Below are 9,253 nucleotides of genomic sequence, written 5' to 3'. Positions count from 1 at the left end.
GCTTCGGATATCGGTAATATTCTTTAGCTGCTGCCACTCTGGCACTGCTTTGATCTTCTCGGGGTCTACGGCTACACCATCTGCTGTCAACACATGGCCTAGGAAGGCAACCTTCTCTAGCCAGAACTCACACTTACTAAACTTGGCATACAACTGGTTCTGCCTCAACCTCTCGAGCACAACCCTCAGGTGCTCAGCGTGTTCCTCAGCGGACTCGGAGTATATCAAGATGTCATCAATGAAGACTACGATGAACTTGTCCAATTCCTCCATGAACACCTTGTTCATCATGTTCATAAAGTAGGTGGGTGCATTGGTTAGCCCGAAGGATACTATGTTGAACTCGTACTGGCCATATCTGGTCACGAATGCTATCTTCGGAATATCGCATTCCCGAATCTTCATCTGATGGTACCCGGACCTCAAATCTATCTTGCTGAAGAATCTGGCCTTTCTCAACTGGTCAAGCAGATCATCTATTCTGGGTAACGGATACTTGTTCTTGATAGTCACGGCGTTCAGCGAACGGTAGTCGATGCATAACCTCATGGTCCCATCCTTCTTTGTCACGAACAACATGGGTGATCCCCATGGCGAAGCACTAGGCCTGATGTACTGTTTATCTAGCAGGTCCTTCAGCTATTTCTTCAACTCGGTGAGCTCTTCTGTGGACATGCGGTGGGGTCGCTTTGCGATCGGCGCCGTACCTAGCACAAGGTCAATCACAAACTCGACATACCTGTCTGGTGGTAGCCCCGGCAATTCCTCAGGAAATACATCCAGATACTCGCAAACCACTGGCACATCTTCTAGAGTTCTCTCTCCCAAGTTGTTCAAATTGTACACCTGAGGTACATCCCGGGACTTCAATGGTTCCACCTAACCTTCTTCCCACTAGGGTGTTCTAGTGTCACTAACCTGGGTGAGCAAGATATGACGCCCTTGTGTGCAGTCAACCAGTCCATCCCCAAAATGACATCTATCCCCTTTGATGGCAACACTGTCAAGTCAGCTGTGAACGGCAACCCCTGTATCATGATTCTCACTCCCCTACAAGCTAGTGTGCACCTATGATCTCCAAGCGGAGAGCCAGTGATGATGGGGTGGCTTCTCGGGGTCATCAGAAGGGATTTTTGTGCAACACACTTCGAAGAGATGTAGGAGCAAGTGGCTCCTGAGTCAAATAACACCAAGGCCTTAGAGCCATTGATAAGGTACTCACCTGTCACAACGTCGGGAGCATCCCGGGCCTCTTCCTCAGTCAGGTGGGTGAGGCGGCCACGGTCTACGGAGCGCGGAGCCTGAGCGGGCCTGCCGGCGGAGCCAGGCGCGTGAGTCGGAGTCGGGGTCTTCTTCTCGGGGCACTCGTAGGACTTGTGGCCTGGTTTGTTGCAAGTGAAGCAAACAAACGGCGTCGAGCCACCGTTGGTCCTCTGTGCCGGCTGCTGGCGGTGGTTGCTACCTCCTCCTTGGTTCTACCCTCCATAGGTTTTGTTTGCCAGAGTAGTGGTTGCCTCCCCCACCGTAGTTCCTGTTCAACTGACTAGGACCGGAACGGGAACCGCTCCTTGGTGGAAGGAGTGGCGCGTTCCTTGCCTTCTGGAAGGGCCTATCTCGTACCTAGTGGTCGGCCTTGCGCTTCTTGTTGCGCTGCCGATCTTCCCATCCCATCCTCTCTCTCTCTCCACAGCAATGGTGTGGTTGACCAAGCTGCGGAGTGATGGGTACTCGCATCCCGTCACAATTTGATGGATGCCGTGGTGCAGTCCGTGGAGAATCTAGAATTGTTTCTTCTCCTCGGTGTTGGTGTCATCCGCAACGTACCTCATCATCTTGGTGAAGTGGCGCTCATACTCCTCCACCCACATCGTACGAAATTCCTGGGCCTTCTGGATCATCACCTGCCGGGGCACGTGCTGCTGATGAAATGCCCTAGCGAACTCCTCCCAGGTGATGTGCGCTGGGTCCTGGTGGGAGTCACAGTAGCTGTCCCACCTTGATTTGGCGGTACCCTCGAGCTGGTGCACAGCGAGTGCGACGCACTCCTCATCAGTGTAGTTCGGGAGGTCCAGCTTGGTCTTGATCACCCTCAGCCATTCGTCGGCCTCCATGGGGTCTTCGGCGTAGCTGAAGGTCGGGGCCTTCAGGCGGATGAACCTCTCGATCTTGCGCTGGAGGTCCTCCTCAGGCGGGCCCTGATGGTGGACCCTGTTGTTCCTCTGCTCAACTGCCTCGGTCAGGCGCTGAAGTAGCTAAGTCTGCCTATCCATGACCTTAGCGAGGGTCGGCGGTGGTGGCGGTGGCTGCTGTGCGGGTTCAGCGTCGAGTTACTCGTCGACGTCCTTGTGACAGTTCAATTACTTGTAAGCTAGGCATAATTTGTTAGTGTGAAGTATGTGCTTGTTAGTGTAAAGCTTGTGTGTGTTTATGTGAAGCTTTTGAAACTTTAAATTCACATAAAAGGGTATTTTTATAATTACAGAAAAACGTAGGGTTGTTTTTGCAAAATGTATTAGATGAAAAGAAATTTCAGAATAAGTGAAGGATGGTTTTGCAAACACATTTTTCTCACTTTACCCCCTGTAAAAACAAATTGTATTTATGCTGAATTGTGTAAAAATTTGAGTAAAGTTGTGAAAATAAGGTTGTTTATATAATTTTACAAAAGTACAAGTCCTTTTATTCAAGTAGTTGAATTATAAAAGTAACTCTCTAAGTTACTCAGGGCTAAAGTGTAAAAGGTGCAAGTCATCATGACATGTCTATCCAATCATTATGACGTGTCTATCCCGTCATCATGACGTGTCATAAATGCTTGCATTTAGGTCCCAAATGTTATAAAGTTACACTCTTTAGGACAAAAGTAATTCAAATCCAACCTTTGTTCAAAATTTATCGTGTAAAGATATAAGCTTTGAGTTTTTGAACTTAGGCCCTAAAGCAATGTTGTAGAGTTTGAAAAACTCTACAACTTTCATTTTGGGCATTTCCTCATTAGGGTTTTAGATTAATGGGAAATTTTACTTTACCAAGAGGTCCTTGTATTTTCTAAATTTACGCACAAGTCCTTGGGAAATCCCTTTTCTCCTTCTCCTCTATTTCTCTTCTCTCTGGCGCTTTCTTTTTTCCCCAACTGGCGGTGGCTCTATCTGGGAGCTTCCCCCGCATCCCTCCCTCTGCTCGGCTTCAAGACCGGAGGCGCAAGCGGAAGAGGAGCGGCGCGGCTCCAGGCGGCGCAAGGCGCTGGCGCGGGCGCGCGGGTGCGGCGCGAGCGGGCGGCGCTGGCGTGCGGCTCAGCGCGGGCGTGGGCACTTGTGGCTCCAGGCGGCGCAAGGCGCTGGCGCAGGTGCTGGAGCGGGGCCAGCGGCGCAAGCAGGCGCGGGCGCGCGCGGCTCGGGCGGAGCCGGAGCGGGGCGCGGCCGCGGCTGCCGGAGCTAGCATGCCGGGCCGAGGAGGTCGGAGCGCATGGAGGACAGGCACAACTGCAGGAGCTCGCACGCCGGCGCGAGGAGGCTGGACAGCGTGGAGGACGGGAGCGGCCGCAGCACGCGACGCTGGCGGTGCTGGAGCAAGCGCGGGTCCGGCAACTGGAGGAGGAGGAGTAGCTGTGCAGGGCGACGGCGTGCAGGACGACGGCGTGCAGGGCGATCACGCGCGGTGCGGGAGGAGCTGCAGTGTGGCGGCTGCCGGCGGATCCGCACGGGAGCAGTGGAGCCACGCGTGGAGAACGTCGGAGGCCGATGAGGAGAAAGCAGCGGACGAGGTCAGGCGGCACTACGAACTATTCGTGGAGGACATGGAGGTGGCCTGGTGCGAGCGGACCACGGCCCTCGCGGAGGCAGAGAGGGTGAGTATGGCGCGGCAAGCTCGAAAGGAGCAGCTGCGCAGCGGAAAGGAGGTCGAGGCAGGAGCAACGCGGCGCGGGTTCGACGCGCAGCGCAAGACCGGCGGCGGTGGTAGACCGGTCCGGATGGCGTACAACAGGCGGAGAGGGCGGCAGAGCTACTTTTTGTGCGAGCGGGAGTAGCGCGCAGGAGATGTGACCAGGCGCGGTGGTCCTGCAAGAGGCTACGCGGGTGTGCCGACCGTGTTTCTGCAGCACACGCGCGTGAGCAGAGGAGGCTTAGCCCGTGAGCAGGATGACCCTGAGGTTCACGGAGGAGTCGGCGTAGCGAACCAATCCGATACAACCACACCTAGTTACCTAGGATAGCACTTAGGCACATCTCAGTTAGACAGTCAGTGCAAAGTAAGACAATCAGCTACACAGCTGATATGCCCCAGTAAATATAGGAGAACATTAAGGATGAAAACCAGCTACACAGCCAACCCACCAATCGGCTGAATACGCCAAGACACAGACCATACGAATACATAGTTCGACTAGTCTACCAATACACCATCGGCTAGTTACTCGCACTAGTCAACTAGCTACGCTGATACAGGTTTAGCCAATCAACTAGCACCAGTAAACCTCCAATCGGCTAGACCTGATGCACATGAATCGGTTAAGGCCAAGACCAATGCACCAACCAATTAGATAGACCAAAGACATGCTGATAGTCCAATCCGTAAGATCCTTCCTTTTTCTGTACTTGAAGTACTGTACCTTCAATGTTCCTCTCCATATCAGCCAATTTGACCTTAGGTGAACCCAAATCGGCTAATCTTTTCTACTCATATACAGAGATTGCTCCTGCCGATTTCCCTTCCAAACATAAATCAGCAGGTTTCCTAATACTATGTAGATGGCTCCCTCCTTTACCGATTCTATCGACTAAACCCCTGTTGTTTCCAATCGGCTCTATCGTAATCTTCAACAAGTAGCCGATTCTAATTAATTGTCCCCCTAAAGCTCTGTCTAAGTTTAGTTTCAGATCTTTTTGGTTGTTATGTGAGTAGTATGTTAAATGAGTGTTGGATTGCAACTTTATCGTGAATTAAGATAGTTTTATGTGCACACTTTGAATGTAATGTTGCATTGCATGTAGATACGACTACTTCCGTAGACGGTACCTACGAGATCTCCTAGGAGTCTGCAGAGGATATTTCTGAAGACCAAGTGAACATCACCAAAGGATTATCTGAAGCCCCGAACCAAAGTTCGGAAGATAACAATACTAACATCCCTGACTCCAGCCCCACCAGTAAAGGCAAGCCCCGATGCATACCCCAGTATTAAATTTTTTTACCATTTCTCTTATACATTATATATATCTTGCATTACATCTAGGAGTTGAAATGAAACCCTAGTTGCATAAGATCTTAGGAATCCAATGTATTGTACCCGAGTCCTTATCGCTTAGATGCTCTGCTAAATAGGACCGGTAAAAGTCGGGTGATTTCCTGTAACTCGCGCGATATAGGAGTTGCTTGTTTACAATTCTGCAACCACTATAAGGATGATGGACAGGGTCATGTGCTATATCATGACCTGAAGTTTTACCCTGTCTATTTTGTTAAAAGTTGATAAGGTCGATATGTGTGGTAGTGGTGGCTAAGCGTTTGAAAGTACTAGCCACATGCCATGAAATATGGTAAGCGGTAAGCCTAGTACCCGAATGGCCCGGCAAATGGACATGTCTCCACCACTCGATCTTTATTTTATGTTCACACGCACCAACATGTGGAAGTACATTCTGCAAGGCAGACAGGAATACGGGATCATGTAGTCGCGCTACAGACGTATGTCCTGCACAATTGGTGTGCGTACGGTCCTGCAGTCGCTTGTGGTGGCCCTGACCCATAACCTAGAATATGAGGGAAACGGTTGCTTCAGAACGATCTTTGGATGTTCCAAGCGTGTGAGTTAGGTTTACCCTTGCAAGGTTGAATTCAATTCAGAATTGTCCGCTTCTCACGAAGATTGAGACTGCTTATCCCTTTTACCACATAGAGTAAGAAGTGTAACTATTGATGAAACAATCTTGATGGAAGATAATCCCTACCTTGCTTGCTTAGTATAGGTGCTAACCTAGAGTGGAAAATCAACTAGAATATAAAGGCTAAAACTTGAAAATAGATCATACTCTTTGTTGCTTTTCAGCTGAAAATAAACCCAGAACCTTTACAATGCCTTCATAAGTCTAGTTACGGGCTAATGTATACCCAACCCCAGGTAAGCCTTGCTCACTCAGCCTTGCTAGTTATATGTTTTTCAGGTAATGTCTTTGAGGACCCTACTCTTACCATGCCATGGCCCTATGCTTTGCCTGATGGTTGGTCCGTGGAGTGGGATCCGTCCCCGGCCAACACTGATGATACCGAGTGATGTCGTGCCCGGGCTTAGCATGACATCCGTCTTGACGACGTGTGTAAATCGTCGCGTATGTTTTCCGCTGCCAAAAACCATGACTTTAACAGTTTGTAATAACTTTTCTAATTTGGAACTTCATACTACTTTTGGAAACTCTTGTAATGTAATTCTCTGTGATGTAAAATATGATGGTGACGGTATCTCTGGACTGACCTTCGTGTGAGGTAACCTTATTTGATCCTGTATTGGTGGTTTATCGGGACGCTACCCGACAGGCCAAGGGATTATACCATTTGAAGTACGTTGGAGCCCTCTGGAATGGACTCGCGTACTTGAGCCGGTATAATTCAGGTTGGTTCTGCCACAGTCCTCCTCGTCGACTTCTTCTTCACTATGTGCCAATCCAAAGATGCGGGGTGTGACACCTACGGTTGGTCCCCTACCTCTCCCACGTCCCACCATCGGGGCACGTGCTGGGGCAGCACGCTCGCTTCCTCGGCCAAACTGGCGGCCTCGTCCGCGTGCCTCAGCTGCGGCTTCCTCCTGAGCGGCTTGCTTGAAGCGGGCCATCAAGCGGTCGGATCTCCGGATAGACATTTCCTGTATAAGGTGAAGGGGAACTCTCTCAAGTCAACTTCGTCACTCACCATCCAAAGTAAAAGAATACACACGAGGACAAATCATGCCAATCATCCAGAAAGATGCAAGAATAAAAAGCAATAACTTCCAGAAAATCCATCCATTCATACATCATTCAGGTAGTACAAGGAAACACCGGTGTTATCTCGAGTTCAACTCATACGCCTTCAAGATAACACCCCCAACTCACACTCTATGAATACATCGTGAAAGTTTACAAAAAGGTGGTGACTCCTAACGTGTCTACGTGAACATCTTGTGACAACATAGGACACTAGCCGGAAACATGACATCAGCTCAGTACAAGACTCATGAAGACTCACGCCAGAATGGGTCATCGGCGACTACCTATCTTACACCTACTCTTATTCTATGACTCTGACTCACTCCCTAGTAGAAGGTGACGCGCGGCTTCTTGTAGGTCGGCACACGCTTGTAGTCCTCCGGGTAGTCATCTGGAGAGATGGCATCGATGGTTGCGATGGCCTCCACCACCTCCTCAGTCTCGATGGCAGGTGGCATCTCCTCGTGGGGGCACAGGTGTAGGCGGAGCTCGGTGGGGATGAGCTTGAAGTCCTCCTTCCTCACCATGGGCTGGCTCTCCTCGGGTAGCTGGTTCCTCAGCTCATGGATCTCGTCAACACGGATCGAGTCAGAAATCTCCCATGTCTGCATGGTGCGTGCGACCTTGTCGTGAAGGTACACGGCAGTGCAGGTCAGCATAGCGATGTTCCTCTTGTTTCTTTCCAACCTGGTCTCGAGCTCCTTCACCTTGTCCTCCACCTCGGCCACAAGGTAGCCGTGAAGGGACATGAAGTCCTGCTGATCCTCCACCTGGGACTGTAGCTGACGGCACTCGGCCTCACTGTCAGTCACCCTATCCTTGAGCTTGCTGATGGAAGTGAGGTAGTCCTTCTCCTTGCACTCCCACTCGGCCTTCTCAGCCCGGGGCTTCTAGAGCTCGGTCTCGGACCGAACTAGCTTCGCTTCAGCGGTCATCCTCAGCTGGGCTTTGGCCTCACGCCTCATGTTCAACTCCACGTAGTTCATCCGGTTGTTGCGGGCCTCCACCTAAGCCGCGGCGTAGATCCGGTTCCACCCTCGGATCTCGTGCTCGAGTACGTCGATGTGATGTGTCTCACACTCTCGTAGAATCCCTAGTGGAGTCGCTCGCTCTCCAGGGAAAGGTTCACCATCAGGTGATCCAGGTTGTACAGGTAGGACCCGGTGGTGTGGACCAAGGGCTGGTCCCCTCCGGCCTCCTGAACTGGGGCAGCAAACATCTCCATGTACACGACCTCGGGATCCTCATTGGGCAGGACTACCCGAGGTAACAAGCAGAAGGAGGAACCTGCAAACTTGGCCTGCCATTACTAGGCGAGTAGCTCCATCGTCATCTTCCGAGCTGCTGACTGAACTGCTGTCTCGGTGAGTAGGCCAAAACTGTAGACCATCTTACCCTCGAAGTCGGGTACTGCGGGGTCTAGCATGACGACAAGTGTGGTGGTCTTGGAGTGGTATGGGTGGGCGGAGGTTGTCTTTAGGGAGATCTTGACGCAGGTCAGGTTGATGCCGATGTGCTCCACTACGCGCTCAAACCACTTGAAGACACCCCTCTGGTGGTACTGCGCATAAAGCTCGGGGTCTTTGCTCACACTCTCCATCGTGGTCATCATCGCGGCTTCTACCCTCCGTAGGAACGTAAGAACTGAGTCAGCGTAGGTAAGAGAATAAATCAAGAGTGGAGAGGGAAACTGAGTCAAGGTAATGATGAAGATAATCCAAGGTAATATAGTAAATAGATAGAAATGTGTAGACTTTCCTAGGTCTACCGACCATGTCTAAGGCTCGTGCCACGGTCAAATATGGCTCTGATACCAACTGAAACGAACCGGGTTCCCAAATCGAGAAATCCAACTCCCTGTATCATTGTGATCGTCCCTGAATCAAGTGCTATCACATACAGAACTCATTCCAGGCATAATATCATAGTCATACTCCTCATTAGGTCAAACATGGGTTTAGTTATTACATAAATCCATAGGATTTGTAGTACGAAAATTTATTACAAGCCTCTCGGCTAGAGCGGTTCAAGCGAAAAACGTAAGCGGTAGCTAGGCCTCAGCCGTCCTTCGTCTCCTGGAACCTCCTCCACAGGCAACTCGAGCGTAGCACAGGCTTCAGTCGTACTAACCGTCATCATTGGGGTCAAACTCCAGATTGGATCCTGCATCGTACTAGGGTATCCCCAAGGTATGAGATAGGATCACGTCACCATCCGAATGCAAGCTTTATAGTGGTCTATACTAAGGGTATAACAAAGTTCAAGGGAATAAGGCTGGGGTTTCCTATGCATCC

The sequence above is a fragment of the Panicum hallii genome, chromosome 1 (assembly GCF_002211085.1).
Source record: "Panicum hallii strain FIL2 chromosome 1, PHallii_v3.1, whole genome shotgun sequence".
Taxonomy (NCBI): domain Eukaryota; kingdom Viridiplantae; phylum Streptophyta; class Magnoliopsida; order Poales; family Poaceae; genus Panicum; species Panicum hallii.
This window is presented reverse-complemented; position numbering follows the sequence as displayed.